General features: G+C 41.3%; 1 protein-coding gene and 1 long non-coding RNA gene across 2 annotated transcripts in view; one reads left to right on the top strand and one right to left on the bottom strand.

Moving 5' to 3' along the window:
* Positions 1-4,923, top strand: part of LOC121818309 (uncharacterized) — a 78,512-nt gene extending 73,589 nt beyond the window's left edge. The window contains exon 6 of the mRNA XM_060407343.1: positions 1,937-4,923. The gene's annotated coding sequence lies outside the window, so the exon portion shown is untranslated. The remainder of the gene's footprint in view (positions 1-1,936) is intronic.
* LOC132658731 (uncharacterized) overlaps positions 1-20,226 on the bottom strand; it is a 33,409-nt gene extending 13,183 nt beyond the window's left edge. Inside the window, exon 1 of the long non-coding RNA XR_009598726.1 lies at positions 9,758-20,226. This is a non-coding gene — a long non-coding RNA (uncharacterized LOC132658731). The remainder of the gene's footprint in view (positions 1-9,757) is intronic.
* Between the last annotated feature and the right edge of the window lie 3,271 nt (positions 20,227-23,497).

The raw sequence follows: 23,497 nt of genomic DNA, 5'->3' as shown, positions 1-23,497 counted from the left end.
TCCCATGTAGCAGACTGAAAGGAGCTCTGAAGAGCCATAGAAAATGGAAGCCTTTTACAGGTAGAAGGAGTCAGGTCAAGGAAGTTATTCTAAAAGAGACCTGATTGTTTCAGGCAAGGTCACCTTCCTCTGGAGCACAGCAAGTGTCTGTCAGTTGGATTACCTCACTAGTGCTGACCAGGAAATTCCGGACTTGAAAATAATATATGTACATTTTTGACTAGTTAAGTTTACCTACCTGAAAAAGGCCAAAACTACAATTAGGCTATATATTATAACTCAGGTGATGTGGGTTTAGCACAAGTGACTCCATTTTGGGCCTCTTATCTCTCTCTCTCTCTCTTTTTAAAAATGTATTTGGCTGCACCATGTCTTAGCTGTGGCACGTGGGATCCAGCTCCCTGAGCAGGGGCTGATCCCACTACTCCCCTGAGCAGAGTCCCATCCTCTGGACCACCAGGGAAGTTCCTTGTCTCTTTTTTAACACCCCGAAACTTGGGTTTTATGAATCTGCTGTCATATTTCCCACCTGTCTTTCTCATTTAATTTCTATAAACCATGACTATTATATTTAGTTCTAGAGACCAAATTTTAAACCCTTGGCATTATATGTTATACATTATATGTTATGCATTCTTCTATCATATATTATATATAATATATTTATAGCTAACCAAGAAAATATTGCTTTCTATTGGTTTATATTTATGAAAGCTGTATGGTTGTGATGTATCATATTTAGGTGTACCTTAGTTTGGGCAAATGTTGAGTTTTTAGTGAAGTTTTATAAATCAATATTTCCAAAAATATATATATATATATATACAAAAATATATAATAATACAAATATATATATAATAACTATTTTTAGTCACAAAATTTGAAATTTATTATTTCCCAAAGGTAAATATAATAATATAAAATATAGCTGTGCATTGAAATTTCAATTATCTGTTTAGCTCCATAAATGATGACTTGACAAAAAGATATGGCCTGGATATTCCTCAGCCCTTTTTAGTGTTATCTGTTACACTATATCAAAATATGAAGTCCTTTTAAAACTTCTTCACGCTTTTATAAGAGGAAATTCTTCTATTATGGACTTTATAATAGAGATGTGATTTGTAGCAATACAGATGATATGACCCAATACTGCCACCAGAAGCCGTTTGCAGGCTTCCTACTGAAGTTTCAAAGCTATCTTGAGAACCTAGTCTTGAAAGCTCGAAAGCTAAGTTGGGATTGTTCAGTAAAGAGTTTGGTATGCTATTCTTTCATCTAATCCATGCATGAGATATCTGTTGCCTTTGATCACACAAAACGGATAATTTTTAAAATGTCTATACTATGGTGAATATATGTGTTTCTATGCTTATAGGTTATAAAATTATTAATACATTTGTGAAGTTCTTCATTAAAAAACTTTTTACATCTATTAGTTTACATAATTATGGTGTATATTTGGAAATATTGACTTATTTTCTCTTCACTTAAAATTATTTCCCAAGTCTCCAGGAAAGGGGCATGGGTATCTGCATATTGAATAACCCCCAAGTGAACTTGAGAACCACTCTTAGAAGATGATCTATAAACTCATATCAAAAAGTTCACTGTTGAGGCTCTTTTCTGACCATCTATTAAAAAAAATTTAAACATTTTATTACCTCTCATTTTCTGTTGAATTTTGCATTTTACAACCTTTCATTTTTCTTAATGAGTAACCACATCTTTTCTGCTTTTTTGATACGCTGCCTTTGTAATACAGCTTTGAAGACTTGAGTCGGTAATGTTTTTCTTTGCTCTTTCTGCTTTACATCATTTTAAATAGCTAAATGTCACTGATAAATTGGAATATGCCTGTGATTTTGTATACACATACTTTTTTTGGCCATGGCTATTTTGCTTTGTGATAAACATGCCATCTCTTTCATTTTAGATAATACAAGAAGACCCAATGCATTCTCCCTGGATGAGCAACACATTACGTGTATTTTGTGCAATTAGTGGTACGTCAAGGGACCGAAGTTATGGTTCCCCAAGATACACTGATGAAATATGAGGACATGCAGATGTCAAGTGACAATAAGACTGAACTTCTCAGAAATATTTGGAGCTGTGCAAATGTTAGGAATTTAAAGATTTGTTATACACAGAATGTTTCTTCCTGACACCAAAACTTTCATGCTTTCATATATATGTAAGCAACTTTAAAGTGCCTGGAAAATTGCACCACTGTGCTTAGTTTGTACTTTTTAAGGTAGATCTATATACCGAGGAATAGAGCTCAAAAACTTTCATTTGATTTGCTTAATTGTTACTTAAAATATTAATGGTACTGTGTAAAATGGTATAATGGCAGTCAATAAAAGTAAAACTTCTTTGTAATTAGAAGTGAAGGAAATAATACTTTGAACTTAGCATTTTTCTTGACAGGAAGCTAAATTCATTATTATACTAGTCCTTGGAGGAAAAAAAAATGAAAAATTTTTCATGAAACATGGATACTTCCAACTGAGATCATTTGAAACCTTGCCTACCAATGGTCTAGACTGAGTTAAAGGAAACAAAACCATTATGTAAACACGGAAATTTTCACAAAGAAAGGACAAATATATAGAAATACCAGACTTCCAAATCCTTCAAGTTTTGATCCAATTATGCTTGGTATTCCAGTCAGTGGTCTCTCTAACATACTAGGCAAGGGATTCCTTTCTGGCCTTTGTTTGCCTAGCAAGCAGCATTTGTTGCCAAAGCTTCATCAGTTGAGGCTGTCCATAAAGCTAAACAAATATCTCTGAGATTTGCAGTTACTTCAAAGTTTTAGCAGCAGAATCTGAGGGTAGGGATTTTGTAATGATGATTTCTTCAGTTTACAAGGTTAGTAAGTATTTTGATAGAACTTGATGATCACAGCATTCCTTGGGTCAGTATACAACACGTATTTACCAGTTTCTGGCTAAGGATTATGTCTCTAACTATGAAGAAACTTCAGATTAACTAAATAATTCAGGAGAAACCAAGATGTGAAGGACATTTTTACCTTGAACTATCCGTAAAATTTTGGCTGCCTTTCTTGTAAACATTAAGTCCTAGATTTATTGTTCATATATAGTTTAGCCTATTTTATCGACAAAAAAGGAAAAAACAGACACTGAAATATAAGTGGATTGCATGGAGCTTTGGCTTTTTAAATACTCTGTGATTAAGTAAATCTTAGAGCTTATTATGCACCTGGCTTGGCCATTTTTCTTTACATGTCATTTGTAAGCTTTCAGGGGAACATTAAATTACTTATGAAAGGTTAATTTTGTATTTTAATAAGGGATTCAGAAATTCCAGAGGCAGTTGGTAATTCCTTAATATCTTGGAGTAACATGAAAAGTTAGTTTCACCTTTAAAAGTATTATATTTGACACATACGTGTAAAAAATCATCACCCAGAGAGAGTGATGCCTTCTGAGAATGAGGCGTCTTAGGGAAACGTGAGTGCTCTTTTGTCAATGACCAGTCCCTATCCTGTCCCCCGGCATGGCATTGTGCCCTGTGGGTCATTTTAAAAAGTAGAACAAATGACCCCTGCCCTCAAAGAAGTTGCAGTCTAGTTGAGGAGGCAAGATAGACACAAAAATAAATAATACAAGAATTAACAATATAAGACAAGATAAGTTGTCTCTGAGGACTGCCAGATGAATGACGCTGTCCATAACTCATATCAGATTCAAGGGATGAGAAGCTGCTGTGAGTGTTAATGTTCAAGGATGACTTCATGGAGAAAAGAAAGCCTTGAACAGGCTTTCAAAGATGAGAAGCTATTCTAGGCAGGAGGACTGTCACAAGCAAAGGTGCAGAAATAGTTTGTAAAAGGTCAGGGGATGGTGAAGAGGCCAGTTTTGTTTAAGGGAGTAATGGATTCTGAATCTAGAAAGAAAATTCACACCTAGATTTTGGAAGGCCTTCAATACCAGGATAATAGCATTTGGCAGAGAAGGCAATGGCACCCCACTCCAGTACTCTTGCCTGGAAAATCCCATGGACAGAGGAGGCTGCAGTCCATGGGGTCGCGACTAGTCGGACATGACTGAACGACTTCACTTTCACTTTTCACTTGCATGCATTGGAGAAGGAAATGGCAACCCACTCCAATGTTCTTGCCTGGAGAATCCCAGGGACGGGGGAGCCTAGTGGGCCACGATCTATGGGGTCGCACAGAGTCAGACACGACTGAAGCGACTTAGCATTAGCAGCAATAGCATTTGGACATTACTCAATAAACAGAAGGAAACCAGTCAAGGTTTGTGAATGGAGATATTACTTGACTAAATGTTACTTTTATGAATGTAATCTTTTATATTGCTGCCAGAAGCTTTTGAGTCCAAGAGAGATGGATATATGGAAACTAGTTAGATAGTTATTGTAGTAATCTAATTATGAGTCCATAAGCCCATAGATGTGAACAAGAATGGAGAAGAAAGGACAAGTGCAAGAGATACTATGTGGAAAGATTGGACATGATTCATTGATGGCCAAGGAGAGAAAAGGAAAAAGTAAAGATAATTTTGTGTCCTGTGGCCACAGGCCTCCAGGTCATGGCACAATTTCCCTAGGATTTTTTCACCAGCTTCCAAACTGAGGGCAGAAATGTATACAGAGAGAACAAGGTGGGTTAGACTAGAGAAAGCCAGCTAAGTAGGCTTTGAAACACTGTGTATGTTAGCTATTACTGTTTATATAGTTTAAAGATTTCATGGCTGGTGCACTGGGATGACCCAGGTGGATGGGATGGGCAGGGAGGTAGGAAGAGGGTTTAGGGTGGGGAACACATGTAAACCCATGGCTGATTCATATCAATGTATGGCAAAAACCACTACAATATTGTAAAGTAATTAGCCTCCAACTAAAATAAATAAATTAAAAAAAAATAAAGATTTCATGAATTGATTTGGCCTCTACAGATGAATTCATATCAAAGAATACATTTCTGCTATACTGATTATTTTTGCAATTAAGCTTGACTCCAGGTTTCCCTGGAAACTACTGTTTTGATAGTCTTTGAACAGCTTGTAAAATGTGAATAAAGTCACCATTAGTAGTATTAGTTTATCATGACAATGAGAACCCATAGAGAAAGTAAGCAATTCCATGCAGATTTTATGAGTAACCAATGCACCAATGGCATCAAGTCTATAGATGCTTTGTTATTGTTACCATATTTATATGAATTGATTGCATATATAAGTACTGTATCTTTTAATGGAAATTTCTAGGGAAATCTACTAGACTATTCAGGTATGATCTAAATCAAATCCCTTACAATTATACAGTGGAAGTGACAGACAGATTCAAGGGATTAGATCTGATAGAGTGCCTGAAGAACTATGGACAGAGGTTTGTGACATTGTACAGGAGGCAGTGGGCAAGACCATCACCAAGAAAAAGAAATGCAAAAAGGCAAAATGGTCCTCTGAGGAGGCCTCAGAAATTGCTGAGAAAAGAAGAGAAGCTGAAGGCATGGAGAAGCAGAAGATACTAAGGAGAGGTGGCAGAAATATACAGAAGAACTATACAAAAAAGATCTTCATGACCCAGATAAACACGATGGTGTTTTTCTATGGATATGTTTTCATTTGTCTTGGGCATACACCTAGAAGTTGAATTACTGGGTCATATGGTAACGATGTTTAACCTTTTGAAGAATTGCCAGACTGTTTTCCACAGTAATTGCACTATGAAGAGGAGAGTGAAAAAGTTGGCTTAAAGCTCAGCATTCAGAAAACTATGATCATGGCATCTGGTCCCATCACTTCATGGAAAATAGACGGGGAAACTGTGGAAACAGTGGCTGACTTTATTTTCTTGGGCTCCAAAATCACTGCAGATGGTGACTGCAGCCATGAATGTAAAAGACGCTTGCTCCTTGGAAGGGAAGCTATGACCAACCTAGACAGTATATTCAAAAGCAGGGACATCACTTTGCCAACAAAGGTCTGTCTAGTCAAGGCTATGGTTTTTCCAGTAGTCATGTATGGATGTGAGAGTTGGACTCTAAAGAAAGCTGAGCATTGAAGAATTGATGCTTTTGAACTGTGGTGTTGGAGAAGACTCTTGAGAGCCCCTTGGACAGCAAGGAGATCCAACCAGTCCATCTAAAGGAAATCAGTCCTGGGTGTTCATTGGAGGGACTGATGTTGAAGCTGCAATTTCAATACTTTGGCCCCCTGAATCAAAGAGCTGGCTCATTGGAAAAGACCCTGATGCTGGGAAAGATTGAGGGCAGGAGGAGAAGGGGACGACAGAGGATAAGATGGTTGGATGGCATCACCGACTCAATGGACATGGGTTTGGGGGGACTCTGGGAGTTGATGATGGACAGGGAGGCCTGGCGTGCTGCGGTTCATGGTGTCGCGAAAGAGTTGGACACGACTGAGCGACTGAACTGAACTGAACAGTCGCAGCAGCACTAAATAAGTATTCTAATTTCCCCATATTCTCAACAACACTTGTTATTATCTGCCTCTTTGATTATACCTTCCTAGTAAGTATGAAGTGGTATCTCATTGGGGTTTTTGTTTGCATTTCTCAAAAGGTTAATGAAGTTGAGCATTGTTTCATGTGTTTGTTGACCATTCTTATCCGTTCTTTGGCAATACGTCTATTCAGATTCTTTACCCATTTTTAAACACTGGTTTGTCTTTTTTTTTTTTTTTTTTGATTCTTAGTTTTTTTTTATTTTTTAAATTTTAAAATCTTTAATTCTTACATGCATTCCCAAACATGAACCCCCTCCCACCTCCCTCCCCATAACATCTTGGTTTGTCTTTTGATTGTTGAGTTGCAAAAGTTCTTCATATGTTCTAGATGCAAGTTTCTTATCAGCTATATGATTTCCATAAATTTCTGTGGCTAACTTTTTACTTTTGTAATGGTGTTCATTGAAACAAAAGTTTTTAATTTTGGTGCAATCTAATTTCTCTGTTTTCTTGTCATTTGTGCTTTGATGTTATACCTAAGAAGACATTGCCTAATCCCAGATCATGGAGATTTATACCTAATTTTCTTTGAGTTTAAAAAAATTTTGTATTTGACTACCTACGCATACTTTATTTACAAATTGCAAGTCTTCTTATGGTACATAAAATGTTTTCTGTAGTTGATCTCAGCTTTGTTCACACTGAAGAGAGTTCTTTTCTATGCACAGTTGCTGCTGCTGCCACTGATTTGTTTTCTTTCAGGATCAAGATGGGCACTTTCATATATAATCTTATTTTTAATTCCTTCTCTGGAAAGTCTTTCCTGGATTCTTAGCTTTGCATAATTATACCTACAATGGAACCAGCATCCTATGCAGATGTACCACCCTTTATGGCAGAAATCAAAGAAGAATTAAAGAGCCTCTTGATGAAAGTGAAAGAGGAGACTGAAAAAGTAGGCCTAAAAGTCAACATTCAGAAAACTAGATCATGGCATCTGGTCCCATCACTTCATGGCAAATAGATGGGGAAACAGCACCCGAAAACTTTCTACTCTTCCACTTTTTTACTAAGAAGGTAAGCCCCTTAAAGGTAGAGTCTCTTCTGATTTTTTGTCTCTGTTTCCCTGAAACATAAAAGCACCTGCCAAAGAATAAGCACTTGAGCAGTCTCAAGAAAGCCAGTTTAGATAACCAGATCCTTCTAGAGCTTTTAGTATGGGCAAGGCAGTGTGAACAATCCCCCAGCCCTCAAAGAGCTTGTGGTTGAGGAAGATAAGACATAGTCACATAAGGAGATAAGAGAAGGTCTGATAATAGCAAATCAGTGGTCATGACAAGTGCTTGAACAGGCAGAGCTTTTTTAGATGTAGAACAAAACAGGCTTCATGAAGGACGACAGCCTTGAGGGATGGGTAACCAGCATGTGTGTGTTACGGAAGGACCTTAGGCAGGGTAGTTAAAAACTTCATTTTAACTATTAAATGAACACTGACCCTTAGAACCGATCACTAGAATAAGAGCCATGCAAAGGACAAATAATAATAGATAAAAAATAAATAAAAATAAATAGTATGTTACCTGCATATAAAAGCAGGTAACATTATCTTGATCTTCTGACCTCCTTATCCTTTTGCCTTAGACTCAAACTCAGGAAAGCAGCTTTTTTTTTTTTTTTCTGTTAGTACATTTGCACTCTAGTTGCTTGGTCCCCATGTTAGAAAACTTTTGAAGCCAACCTCGGTCAAATTCTGACCAACAAGTCTTGTTCTTTGTGTATTGCAGCATTTTGTATTCTTTGTGTATTGCAGCATTTTGTAATAATCACCGATTCTGTAGATTGCCTAGGGCTGAGAGTCTTACAGGCTCTGGACTCCTCATCTGGCATGCTGAGTGTGTGCCTCTGATAGGAAACCAAGGAAAGCTATCATATGAACTGTTGAGGGCTGTAATCTGGGAATTGTCGACCATCTGTCACAATTTTTTGATCTTCCATTGTAAGCCAGCTATACGGACGATCAAGGCTGTATTCAGCGGATAGATACACAGGTGCATGCTAAGTCACTTCAGTGGTGTCCAACTCTGCGAGCCCATGAACTGTAGCCTGCTAGGCTCCTGTGTCCATGGGATTCTCCAGGCAAGAAGACTGGAGTGGATTGCCATCCCTTCCTCCAGGGGATCTTCCCACCCCAGGGATCCAACCCAAGACTCTTGTGTCTCCTGCATTGCAGGCAGATTCTTTACCTACTGAGCCACCTGGGATACACAGGTAAGACATTATAATCTAGCAGCTACTCCAAGGGTGGCCTTTCTCTGTCATTAACTGGACTGGGTCTTCTCGATTCTGTATCCGTTTGAGAGATGTAAGCAATAGTGGCTAGCACTGTTATATTTGGCTGTTTGATACTGAGAAGCAAAAGCAGAGCTAATATAGACGTGGAGTTCTGTTCAGTGCAAAGCTGACCAGGTCCTATAGTGCTCCTGCACTGAATTATTTCATAATTCTTCCGTGCCATAGTCAAGATTTGCGATGCTTCCAGAGGCACTGTAACATGAAGATAGTACTATATCTTCCCTCCATAGCTGAAACTAAATCTAGATAGAAAAACAGAAAAAATGAAAGAGGTTGAGTGAAGGGAAAGGGCTGATCTGACAGAATTATCCCTACCAGAACAAGTACAGTGAAAGTGAAAGGCTTCTGGGAGGAAACTAGGCTAGACTTTTTTCCACCGGAACCCCAAGTAGGTACAGGGTCGGCTGAATACAATTCAGGTCACATGCAAGAGAAATGTTCAAAGAGGTAATCTGGGATATTTACACAGAATGTTTTGGTTTTGAAAATAAGGTAATCCCACCACCACCACCACCACATCCTCCTTTGCTGTGGAAAGTGAAAGTCATTCAGTCATGTCCGACTCTTTGTGACCCGATGGACTGTAGCCCGCCAGGCTCCTCTGTCCATAGGATTTTCAAGGCAAGAAGACTGGAGTGGGTTGCCATGCCCTCCTCCAGGGTACATTCCCTACCCAGGGATCGAATCAGGCTCTCCTGCATTGCAGGCAGATACTTTACCTATCTGAGCCACCATGGAAGCCACCGGCAAAACATACAAAGCTGCCGGCTGATAGCAATCAACACTGCCATACTGGCACATGCTGACTGCATATGAACCCTGCCCTGTGTCTGTCTTCCTGAACAGTAGCCAGTTATTCATCGTTGTAGCTTCCACACACACCTGAGCATTGACCACCCGTCCCTTATGCCCCCAGACTCTTAGGCCCCTCTGCTTACCTCCTCTGTCTTCCTTCCACTATCAGAATTACACAGAAGTAGTTTTCGGTTAATGATTGAACTGATAGGAGTTACTCCCTCGGTATTTCCTCTCTAGAGAGTCTCTAAAGCCATAGCCGCCTTCAGTTGAATTTAATGTATGTTTCTCATTTGGATTTCTTCTGTCAATGTTCACAGATCATGAGGTCTCTTAAAAAAGATGAAAAAGTCTTCAGTTTCTGTCCCCATTTTCTACCCATTTCACTGCAGCTATAGAAATCCTGTAGGGGAAAATTTGCCCAACCAATCTTCTTTAAAGACATTTCGTCCTCACTTCGGGTGTTGGGACCTGGAGTGAGGTCTGCAGTCTCTGTGTCTAGGAGGTGAGTGCCGGCCCCTCCCTCCCAGGGCCTCCTGGGTCCTGTCCTCCTCTGCTCAGTCTCTTCTTCTCCCCAAGAGCTCCCCACCCCCCTGTGCTGTGTGCTCTCCTCACACTAGCTGCTCAGCGCTCGCTGTCTGGATGAACCAGTTCCCGCACCGTGACCCACTCCAGCTCATCTCACTGAAGGGCATTTCAGCAAGTTTCTGCAGCCACTGCAACTTGGGGGAAACTGACATTTAGTTGGTCAGGATCTGAGAAGCCTGCGCTAGGGAAATGTCTTGAGATGGAACTGGCTGTAGTTTCCTTCTCTTTACCCCAACTCTGAAATTTATCTCGCAGATGGATACCTCTCTACCCTCAGGCTCCCTCCCAGCCAGGTATTCTGCAGCACGGATTTCTTCCTTTGGATGGCTCTCAGCAAATCAGTCCCTGGCCCTGCTCTGCTTCCTCCCCCTGATCCGATGTTGGGACATCCCTAGGAAGTCAGCTACCTCATCATCCCACCCCCTCTTCTAGGAGGGAGCAGAGTGGGGTGGGTATCTTGTGCTTCCTCTTTCTGGAGCCCAACAAGCCACCACATCTTTGTAATTGTGACAAGGTACACACAAGCACCTCCATTGATTCAGGACTTTATTTTTATGTCTTTCAGTAGATAGTCTTCTCCAGCTAATGCTTTTTTTCCTTCAGGGCTAATATCTTAGATGTCTTGGGTCTTATTAGAGGAATTAAACTGCTTTATAGTTGGCAGCAGTGATAGAACTGAAATTGTTTGTCCAAGTTAACAAGTTGGAGGGTCACTAGTAGTGAGAAAGACTTCACCAGGAAGTGGAAAGGACAGCTACAGGGATGGTGAGGCAGACCTTGAGCATCCTCAGATTCCAAACATAGCCTGCCTGTAGACCAACTGCCAGGTTAGAAATGAGGGTGAGGCTGCCCGCTCCTGCTTGTGGTATGCAGGTATGAGTGTATAGACCCTGACCTTCCCCACCATCACCTGCTGGCTGACCTCACACATGCTCACTTCTTTGGTTATTCCTTTGTTGTCTGGTCCCTTAGATCTTAGAACTGTGGTTCTTAATTGGGATTGATCATTGAGTAGGATCAATGCCAAGACATCTGGCAATGACTGGAGACATTTTGGGAAGTGGGCTAGAGACCTGGGGTGCTGTGCAACACCCTACTGTGCCCAGGCAGCCACCCACAACAAAAATGTACCTGGTCTCTAAGGTCAGGAGTGCAGAGTACCACTACCACGTGCCTCACTGAACTCCCTGAAAGCTGCTCCACCAGCTGGTTCATCCTCAAGGACCCTTTTGCTGGTCATCCCATCAGTAAATTCACTGGGAGATCTCTTTCCTACTAGGGACTTTTTTACCCTCAGCTACAACTGTTACCTCTTGTGTCCTTGCATACCGGGCTTCCCATGATGGTAGTGGTAAAGAACCCACCTGCCAATGCAGGATACGTAAGAGTAGCAGCTTCCATTCCTGGGCCAGGAAGATTCCTTGGAGGAGGGCATGGCAACCCACTCCAGTTTCCTTGCCTGTACAATCCTGTGGACAGAGGAGCCTGGCAGGCTACAGTTCATAGGGTCTGACACAACTGAAGCAACTTAGCAGGCACACACACACGTACCTGCACACCACAAGCGGGAGTGGGCCTCCCGACCCTCATTTCTAATCTGGCACTTGGTCTACAGGTGAGCTTTGCATACACGAGCTCATTTTATACTCACTGCAACTTTGTGAGGCAATTACTAATATCACCCACCTCCTTATGACTGGGGAAGCTGAGGCACAGTGAAGCTAGATAAGTTGTTTGAGATCACACCATCAATAAGTAGTCAGCTAGAATCTGAACCCAGGGAATCTAGTGTAGAAATTCACACTCTGAACCACCACATGGAGATGAATCAGGGAAAAAGGAGGACAGATGCAGGAGAATAAAGTGATGTGGAAGCAAGGAAGGAGGAGGAAAGCTTCAGTTCCCTGACATCGGAAGGCAATTGCTAGACGGTACCCAGCCTCTTTTTCCAGGCCCTTGGATCACCCACTTCTGTCTCTGTTACCAAAGCTTCCTAAGTACATTGGACTTAGGCAAGAGTTCAAATCAATGAAATAAGTGGTGTCCAGAAGAATCAACGTTTTCTTTCATTAAAAATTTTTTTATTGGAGTACACTTGCTTTATAATGTTTTGTCAATTTCTGGTGTACAGCAAAGTGGATCAGCTATATGTATACATATATCCCTTCTTTTTGGATTTCCTTCCCATTTAGGTCATCACAGAGCATTGAATAGAGTTCCCTGTGCTATACAGTAGGTTCTCATTAGTTATACATATACATATACAGTAGTCTATACGTGTCAATCCTAATGTTCAAAATTTATCCCTCCCTAACACCAGTTTCCCCCCTAGTAACCAGAAATCTGTTTTCTACACCTATGACTCTATTTCTTTTTTTTTTTTACCCTTTTAAAAATATAAATGTATTTATTTTAATTGGAGGCTAATTACTTTACAATATTTTATTGGTTTTGCCATACATCATCGTGAATCCGCCACGGGTGTACACGTGTTCCCCATCGTGAACCTACCTCCCTCCCCTTACCATCCCTTTGGGTCTTCCCAGTGCACCAGCCCCAAGCACCCTGTATCATGCATCAAACCTGTACTGGTGATTCATTTCACATATGATATTATACATGTTTCAATGCCATTCTCCCAAATCATCCCACCCTTTCCCTCTCCCACAGAGTCCAACCGACTGTTCTATACATCTGTGTCTCTTTTGCTATGTGACTCTATTTCTGTTTTGCAAATGAATTCATTTGTACCATTTTTTTTTAGATTTCACATATAAGCAGTATCATATGATGTTTGTCTTCCTTACTTCACTCAATATGACAATCTCTAGATCTATTCATTGTTGGGAGCCAGCGTGAGGAACTCCGCCCATGGCAAAGGTCATGAGGAGGAAGCTTGGCATATGCAAAGGCGTGATCAAGCCTCAGGAAACCCCCCTGTTCCCAAGCATCTACCCCAAAACCAGAGTACTTTACGGGAGCTCTCCCCCATAACCATTTTTCTCAGAGAAGGAGTTAACTTGCAGCTCCAGTTAATAAAAATTCCTGGGCGTGATAAGAGTGTTTCAGCTTACGAACTCTGAAGGTTCTCTGGCCTGCCTGATCAGGTTCGTCCATCCACATGTGATTGTTTACAGCCTCCCAACTGTGAGAGGCACAGGATGTTTTAAAACTTTCTAAATACAGACTCTTTTGAGAAGTTAGAAGATTATTAGTATAGCATTAGTAGGAATTATATTGGTGAAGGGTTTTTTCATTTGTCCTGCCAATAATTACTGCTAATTCCCTGCCCTGGGTGTGACAAGGATGTCTCAGGTCAAACCTCTCTGCTGACAGGCTAGCTTATGTGACAACCTCTCAACCGTAAACAGCACAGAGAGTTTGGAATATTAGCATAGGGCTTTTTTCATTGATGAGTCAATGATTGCCATCAGGCCTCCATATCCTGAGGCACCTGAGAATATATTAATCAATGTATTTGGAATATAGAAAAGGAAATATAGTAGTTTTTGATGTTAGCAATACTAGACTTTTGAGTTAATGAATCTTCTCTTTTGTTATAGATCACTGTACTTTGTTATAAATCACTATAAATCACTATGCTATGTAACTTTATCACTATCTTAAGACAAAATAGATCTTAAGGGGAACATTGGTAAAGGGTTTACATTTGTTGAGCCAATATTTGCTGCTAAAACTTCATATTCCTGCCCTTATAATAAATATAACTAGCATATAGGAAAAATAAGTATTAACCTTTCAGATTAATCATGTTAAACCTTAGGTTAAGTAAATTCCTTTCTTGATTGTAACTCACTACACCCTCACCCTATGGGAATGCAACTTTATTTGGAGGGTGGCGCCTGATTTAAGAAAAAATCACCCCTGGAAAAATAAGTTTTCTGGTTAACTGACCAGTATCAGAAAGAGCCATAAAATGTCAGCAGACCTCATGGCTAAAAGATGATGAAACTCATAAGACCTTTGTATAATTTTATATGAAGCACCTGATTGTGACAAGGGTCAGGTCTGCTGACCCCCACGTGACTCTGTATTCATCCCTATGTATAACAAAAAGGTATATAAACAAACCTGAAAAATAAAGAAATCGGATCAGTATCTGGAAAGACTGATTCCCCCATGTCGTTTCTTTCTCGCTCCCCGTTTTCCTGGCTGAATTCGCATCTGAAATGTGGGTACTCACCAAGCCTGCTAATTCTGCCTGGGCGTCTTGAGATCGGACCAGGGAGGCCTCAGTGCCTCCTCTCCTTTGGGAAAGTGGAAAGACGCCTGTGGCCTACGTAGGTGGTGATTGGTATTTCATGTAAACCAGTTATTCAGCCTCTTTTTCTCCACTAATTCTCCTGCTACACTATCTGTTTCTAATCTCCCTCTATATCTATAATTAAATACGTTTTTTCCAGGACGCCGACTCCATCCCCACCTTCGAATCACCCTGGATCCACCGGGGCTGGACCCCAGCAATTCATGTTCCTGCAAATGGCATTATTTTCTTCTTTTTTATGGCTGAGTAATGGCAACCCACTCCAGTATTCTTGCCTGGAGAATCCCATGGGCGGAGGAGCCTGGTGGGCTACAGTCCACGGGTTTGCAAAGAGTCGGACACGACTGGGTGACTTCACTTTCACTTTCACTAATATTCTAATGTTATTTTTATATAGTAAAAATGCAGTGGTTTTCCGAAGGAATCTGAATTCAGGAATAGAAAAATGCTTCATTTTGGTTTTGCTTTTCCCCTCTCTGCCAAAGTGCAACCTAGGACAACAAACTCAAAAGATCCACCTATGTCCTCCCTCACCATATAGCTGTAATTTCGACAAGCGTGTGCATGTGTGCTCGCCAGGTATCATCAGTCGTGTCAGATACTTTGCGACCCCATGGACTGTAGCCCACCAGGCTCCCCTGTCCATGGGCTTCTCCAGGCAAGAATACTGGAGTGGGGTGCCACGCCCTCCTCCAGGAATCGAACCTGAGTCTCTTGTGTCTCCTGCATTGCAGGTGAATTCTTTACCCACCGAGCCACCCGGGAAGCCCACTTTAAACAAGAACAGGCCTTAAAATCCTAGGAAGACTGGAGACTAAACTGAAGATCATTCCAATTCTCAAATAAATTCTCAAAAGCCCTCTCACCTTCACCTGCACCTTGTCACATCTTTAGGGTTCTAAAGGAAATGTCAGCTTTATGGCTAAAGCAAACACTGGCCCTGAGAACAAACCTGGAACTCTCAGCTCCTTACCCAGAGTGGGAAAAAGACTATGGGTTTTGGTGTGTTTACTTCGGTAGGTAGAACTGGAAGGGTGTCAAGATTCCGTGGCTTGGCATCCAGCTGCAGCCTCTCTCCTAAGTTCTAGAATCTATACCCAGCTGCTTGCTGGGCTTCTCCCCTTGGAGACCCATGGGTACTTCAGGATCACCATGCCCCCACCTGACCTCCTGCTCTTCCCTGAACACCTGCTCTTCTTCCTGTGTTTCCCGTCTCAGTGATGACAATATCTCCCATCCAGTTACCCAGGCCAGGAACCCACGAGTCACCTAGGTCAGCATACATTTTCTGTAAAGAGCCAAATGGGAACTATTTGGGGCTTGGCTAGCCATACAGTCTCCGTCACAACTAGTCAGTCCTGCTGTTGCAGAATGAAAGCAGTCATTAGACAGCATGTAGCAAGTGGGTGGGGCTGTGTTCCAATCAATCTTCAATTGGGTGCACTAAAAAGTTTTCACATAATTTTCATAGGTTCCAAAATGATAGGTTCCTTTTGATTTTTTCCCAGCTATTGAAAAATGTAAAATCCATTCTTAGGTCATGGGTCATACAGAAATAAATGGGCTGGATTTGGTTGGTCTAGAATCCTCATGCTCCTTCCTTCCCACGTCTAACTGGGAAAGTCCTACAGAACTCACTTCCTGAACACATCTTGGATCTGTCCCACTTCTTCATCCATACGTACACCATGTGAGATCTTTGTCCATATCTACACCACTTGTCCACATGGCTTCTGACATGGACAGTTTAACAAAATTGAAGACTGCAAAGAAAGATCCTCTATGACTATGGTAAGCAGAAGTACATGTCTCTCCCAGGTTAAGTTCCTCACAGTGTGAAGGATATGCTAAAGAAGCGTTTGCTTCTTCCTACAGCTGGCACTGCAGAAAAAAATCTGTTAATGACTGCCAGGGTTTCATGAGGTGGCCTGGGAGGAGAGGGGAAATGATGCTCTGTAATCTAGTCCATGCGAAAGGGAATATGAAGCAGAACATGTGAGAGAGCTCCTGAGTACACACTGGCTCTGTCTAACTTCAGGGACTGCCTGGCCAAGGTCTAGCCCTTATCTCTGGGGATCTCCAGACTGAGACACTCAGATCCGCTTTGGTTAGGGGCCATGACATCTTCAGGTGACCCAGTTCAGTTCAGTTCAGTCGCTCAGTCGTGTCCGACTCTTTGCAACCCCATGAATCACAGCACGCCAAGCCTCCCTGTCCATCACCAACTCCCAGAGTTCACCAAGACTCACGTCCATCGAGTCCGTGATGCCATCCAGCCATCTCATCCTCTGTCATCCCCTTCTCCTCCTGCCCCCAATTCCTCCCAGCATCAGAGTCTTTTCCAATGAGTCAACTCATTGGAAATGAGGTGGCCAAAGTACTGGAGTTTCAGCTTTAGCATCATTTCTTCCAAAGAAATCCCAGGGCTGATCTTCAGAATGGACTGGTTGGATCTCCTTGCAGTCCAAGGGACTCTCAAGAGTCTTCTCCAAAACCACAGTTGAAAAGTATCAATTCTTCGGTGCTCAGCCTTCTTCACAGTCCAACTCTCACATCCATGCATGACTACTGGAAGAAACCATAGCCTTGACTGGACGGACCTTAGTCAGCAAAGTAATGTCTCTGCTTTTGCATATGCTATCTAGGTTGCTCATAACTTTTCTTCCAAGGAGTAAGCGTCTTTTAATTTCATGGCTGCAGTCACAATCTGCAGTGGTTTTGGAGCCCCAAAAAATAAAGTCTGACACTATTTCCACTGTTTCCCCATCTATTTCCCATGAAGTGGTGGGACCAGATGCCATGATCTTCGTTTTCTGAATGTTGAGCTTTAAGCCAACTTTTTCACTCTTCCCTTTCACTTTCATCAAGAGGCTTCTTAGTTCCTCTTCACTTTCTGCTATAAGGGTGGTGTCATCTGCATATCTGAGGTGATTGATATTTCTCCCGACACTCTTGATTCCAGCTTGTGTTTCTTCCAGTCCAGCGTTTCTCATGATGTACTCTGCATAGAAGTTAAATAAGCAGGGTGACAATATACAGCCTTGACGTACTCCTTTTCCTATTTGGACCAGTCTGTTGTTCCATGTCCAGTTCTAACTGTTGCTTCCTGACCTGCATACAGATTTCTCAAGAGGCAGGTCAGGTGGTCTGTATTCCCATCTCTTTCAAAATTTTCCACAGTTTATTGTGATTCACACAGAAAAGGCTTTGGCATAGTCAGTAAAGCAGAAATAGATGTTTTTCTGGAACTCTCTCTAGAACTTAGCTAATCTGCCCAAGACAGCTGAGGCATTGCTTCTCAGTTTCTAGTCCTCTGTCCTGTCTACAGTTTCAGTGCAGCATTGTAGAGCAGCAGCATTCTTCCCTGGAAAGGGGACCAGTGGCCAAACATCCCTGGAGTTCAACCTGTCTGTAGGATGACAGTCACCCTGTCCTGGTGGGAGCAAGAGACGTTAGGCAAATCACTCTTTGATGTCATGCCTCCCTTGTAAAGAAAGGGGAAAGCCAATTCCATTTTGATTTTATTCATTTGCTGGAATTTAATAAGCATTTTAGATTTTTAAAAATATTATTGAAGTGTGATTGATTTCCAATGTTGTGTTAATTTCTGCTGTATAGTAAAGTGATTCAGTATACACACACACATATATTTTTTCATATTCTTTACCACACAGTTTATCATGGGATGCTGAAAATGGCTTTTTGTGCTATGCAGTAGGACCTTGTTGTGTATTCATGGTATATATAATAGTTTGCGTTTGCTAATCCCAAACTCCCAATACTTCCCTCCCCCACGCCACTTCCTCAAGGCAACTGGAAATCTGTAAAAACATTTCTTATTTCTGATTGTTTCTTTTTTCTATGTTGCCAAGGATAGGATGATTAGAAGTAACTACATGTCTTTTAAAATGATCTTTTCCTAGGGAACCTTCTTACAGTGTTGGTGGGAATGCAAACTATTAAAGCCACTATGGAGAACCATGTGGAGAGTTCTTAAAAAACTGGAAATAGAACTGCCTTATGACCCAGCAATCCCACAGCTGGGCATACACACTGAGGAAACCAGAATTGAAAGAGACATGTGTACCCCAGTGTTCATCGCAGCACTGTTTATATAGCCAGGACATGGAAGCATCCTAGATGTCCATCAGCAGATGAATGGATAAGAAAGCTGTGGTACATATACACAATGGAGTATTACTCAGCCATTAAAAAGGAAACATTTGAATCAGTTCTAATGAGGTGGATGAAACTGGATCTGATTATACAGAGTGAAGTAAGCCAGAAAGAAAAATACCAGTACAGTATACTAATGCATATATTTGGAAGTTAGAAAGATGATAACGATAACCCTGTATGCGAGACAGCAAGAAAGACACACATGTATAGAACAGTCTTTCGGACTCTGTGGGAGAGGGCGAGGGTGAGATGATTTGGGAGAATGGCATTGAAACGTAAAATATCATATATGAAATGAATCACCAGTCCAGGTTCGATGCATGATACAGGATGCTTGGAGCTGGTGCACTGGGATGACCCAGAAGGATGGTACAGGGAGGGAGGAGGGAGGGGGGTTCAGGATGGGGAACCTGTGTACACCCGTGGTGGATTCACGTTGATGTATGGCAAACCAATACAATATTGTAAAGTAATTAGCCTCCAATTAAAATAAATAAATTTAACATAAAAATATTTTTAAAAAATAAATAAAATGACCTTTTCCTTTCTGTAAATGTGAACTACCACAGCAAACTGCTCCTTGAATAACACAAAACTCTGTTCCAAAACAAACACCTAGAAATGTTATATAAAATACATCACACATAGATATTTCACACTGACTCCCCTCTCCTCAAACCTCCAGTTTCTTCTCTACCATGTCACTCTCAGCAAATGATCTTTCTTCTGATTTCACTGAAAAAATAGGAATCAGAAGAGGAAGTCCCCATCTTCCCTGCTGCCAACTCCCCCAAACTCTATGCTGCCTTTCCTCCTGATCTCCCCTCATCTCATGACCACGTATATGCTGATGACTCCCACAGGCATATCTCCAACCCAAATATCTCTAAACTTGAAAATGCTATGCCCAACTGAATCATGTCTCCCCTTGCATATCTCTAATTTAACCAGGTCTCTTGATTTCCATCCCCCAACCTGCTTGTTTCCCAGAATTCCTCGTCTCTGTAAATGACATCATCACTCAATGTTTGCTCAGGCCAGAAACCGAAGACTTGGTTCTGTCATCTCTGTCTCACACACACCTTGTCTTGACCCTTCAGCATATACTTTTGGCTGAACCTTCACAATATACCTGTAATTTTACCCTTTCTTGTCACCCCCATTCTGCTGTCCTGTGCTAAGTCACTTCAGTCATGTCTGACTCTTTGCAGCCCAATAGACTGTAGCCAGCCAGGCTCCTCTGTCTGGGATTCTTCAAGCAAGAATCCTGGAGTGGGTTGCCGTGCCCTCCTCCAGGGGATCTTACTGACCCAGGGATCGAACCTGGGTCTCCTGAGTCTCCTGCATTGCAGGCAGATTCTTTACCACTGAGCCACTGGGGAAGCCACCTCCATTACTACCATCCTAATCTGAGTCACTTTCATCTCCTGCCTGGCCAACCTCAGTAGTCTTCTCACTTATCTCCCCCCCATCCACCATTTACTACCTTAGACTCTATTCTCAACTCTACAGCTGAAGTGGTCTTCATAAAACTTAAGACAAGGACTTCCCTGTGGTCTAGTGGTTCAGTGCCCATTCTTCTATTGCAAGGAGCACATGTTTGATCCCTGGTTGGGAAAATAAGGTCCCACATGCAGTGTGGAGAGGTCAAATAAATAAATGAAATGTCAGTCAGACTGTGGCATGTCCCTCTGTTCAAACCCTCCAGTGGGTCTCTTCTCACTCCAATAAAAGCAAAAGCCTGCTATGCTCTGGCTGATCTGGTGCTTTGGCATCTTTGGTGTACCCCTGATCTCTTTCTCTCTCTCCACTTTCCTACTATGCTCCAGCGACACACACCCTATTGTTCCTTGAACACACAGTGTCCACTTCCACCTCAGGGCACTTGGTCTTACTTTTGCCTGAAATGCTCTCACCCAAATGTTGGTAACGACTCACTCCACTCCCAGCAGTCCTCATCACATGCTTTACTTTTCTCCATCCAAATTCAGACCCTCTGACATTACGGTATTACATTTGCTGGTTTGCTTGTGGTCTGCCTTCCTCAATTAGAATGTAAGCTTCATGCGGGCAGGGCTTTTGTCTTCTTCACTGGTCTAAGTCCTGCTCTGAAAACAGTTCCTGGCTTCATAGTAGACACTCAATAAATAATTATTGAATGACTGTCTGAAAGGCACAGTTGAGAGTACAAGAAAATAAGGTACCAGAAAGGATGAGAGAACTAAAAACAAGAGTAGTTTATGGGCACCTTGAGATTTGATGAGATTTGATCTCTGTGGCCAAGACTGTTAGCCCCCAATATGCATTCTCCTGTGTATCTAAAACCAAATTCCTAATTTTCAGTTGGACAGTCATCCAGAATAGACGACCATGACTAAGTTCTGACCAATGGGATATTAAAGAAAATGTTATTTGGAAGCTACTGAGAATCTTCCTCAAAAGATAGCTGCCATGTCCCTTTTTCTTCACCTCTTGCTCTTTTCTGCTGGCTGGAATGTAAATGAGAAAGCTAGGGCCTTCTTGGACTATGTAGTGACCTGAGATACAGAGGCCACATAGACTGGCACAATAAGATAGAAAGAGCTTGGGTACCTGAGGACATGGTGAAGATAAACACTCTATGCCAGCGAGGACTGCCTTTCTCTGGACTGGCATATGAAACAATTTTGTTCTTATCAATGTCTCTAGTATTTTGGAGTATCAGGTTTAGCTCTCAACTGAACCTAATACTAATCCGTTCAATGTACATACAGAGAGAGGAGCCACGGCTTTGAGACCAAGACCCTCATATTAATCGTGGGCCATTAATTTGTTATTCCCTCAGTGAAATGGAAAATTAGGGAAAACCATGTGTCCACTGGCAGAGGAGACTAAATGAAAGATTGCCTACCTAGGCCTGGGCTCTGTCCAGAAAAATAGAGTTCCCTTGGGAATTCATAACCACTAATAGGGAAGAATACTGGAGTGAATTGCCATTTCCTTCTCCAGGGGATCTTCCTGATCCAGGGATCAGATCTGCATCTCATGTCTCCTACATTGGCAGGTGGATTCTTGACCACTGTCACCACCTGGGAAGCCCCACTAATAGGGGTTTTTTAAAATAAGACATAAAAAGCACAACCCAAAGGGTGAAATGATATATCTGAGGATGTTAAAGAAAAAAAAAAAAACATAATTCTGAATGACAAAAGACACCATAAATGAAGTTAAAGACACGCCAAAGAATACATAAGAAACAAAGGATTAGTGCAAGAAAACATAAAGAATCCTATAAACCACTAAGAAAATGCAATGTAGTAGAACAATGGGAAAAAGACCTGAGAGGTACCTTACAGAAAACTTTTAATGACCAACAAACAAATGAAGAGGTTCCCAACCCATATTGATTATCATACTGATTATGGATATGGTCATTAAAATAGTAACTCACCCTTACTCAGACCCTACTATGTGCCAGGCAAAATTCTATGCACTTTCCATAAGATATCATTTCACATCCATCAAACTGGCAAGTTTTAAAAGCACAACACATATCAACTTTTGGCAAGGATGTGAAGTAATGGAAACTTCTTGGCCCTGCTGGTGAGAATAGAAGTACTATACAGAGCAATTTGGCAATATCTGGTCAAGTGGAAGATGTAAATTTCTCTTTTAGTTGGACATTTAGAGAGATCTATACATATCCCCAAGATTTTTCAGAGGAACCCCATTTGCAATAGGGAAAAAATGGAAAGGATATAAATGTCCTCCATGAAAAGAAAGGACAAATAGACATAGACCTTCTGGAATTCTCTACAACAGCGAAAATGAACTAGAGCTACATGTAGCAACATGAAGGAGTCTCAGAAAGTGCTAAATGAAAATGGCATTTAAGAATGATACATGTACAGATTACCATTTGTGTATATTTTTTTAACTTTTTATTTTCTATTGGGGTATAGTCAGTGAACAATGTTGTGATAGTTTCAGGTGAACAGCAAAGTGACTCAGCCACATATATACAAACTTCCCCCACCTGCCTCCAGCATCTAAGCTGCCACATAACACTGATCAGAGTTCCATGTGCTATATAGTAGGTTCTTGTTGGTTATTCTTTTTAAATATAGCAGTGTGTACATGCCCATTCCAAACTCCCTAACTATTCCTTCCAACCACAAGTTTGTTCTCTGTATATATAGTTTCAAAATGTGCAAAAACCCTATATTATTTATGAATACTCTCACTGTAGTAGTAGCATAAATATACTCAAGATAAGGGCACTTCTAGGGAGAGATGGTGACTGAGAGACTGAGAAAGGTACATGCAGGGTGTCAACTCTGTAACCTTTTAATTCTTACGAAAGGAAACTCAGGTACACAAGGCCTAGGGTTACCGTTTATTTTTACTTATTTTTTTAAAGTGAACTTTTATTTACTAGTTGCTTTTATTTATTTAAAAGCTCCAGACATACTTTTTATTATATTTCAAAAATTTTTTGAATTTATTTATTGGGCTGAGCCTTCATTGCGGCACAAGGGATCGCTTCCATTCTTTTCTTTTAAGCTGTGCAATGTAGGCTCCTCGGCTGTGGCACGTGGGATTTTTCAGTTGTAGCATTCGAACTTTTAGTTGGGGCATGTGGGATCTAATTCCCTGACCAGGGATCGAACCCTGATCCCTGCACTGGAAGCACAGAGTCCTAGTCACTGGACCACCAGGGAAGTTCCAAGGGTTACAGTTTAACAAAGCTAAGTAACGGGTATATGTGTGCTCAGCATGTTCAGTTCAGTTCATTCACTTGCTCAGTCGTGTCCGACACTTTGCGACCCCATGGACTGTGGCACACCAGGCC

Source organism: Ovis aries, chromosome X (genome assembly GCF_016772045.2).
Source record: "Ovis aries strain OAR_USU_Benz2616 breed Rambouillet chromosome X, ARS-UI_Ramb_v3.0, whole genome shotgun sequence".
In the NCBI taxonomy this organism is placed as follows: domain Eukaryota; kingdom Metazoa; phylum Chordata; class Mammalia; order Artiodactyla; family Bovidae; genus Ovis; species Ovis aries.
This window is presented reverse-complemented; position numbering and strand designations above follow the sequence as displayed.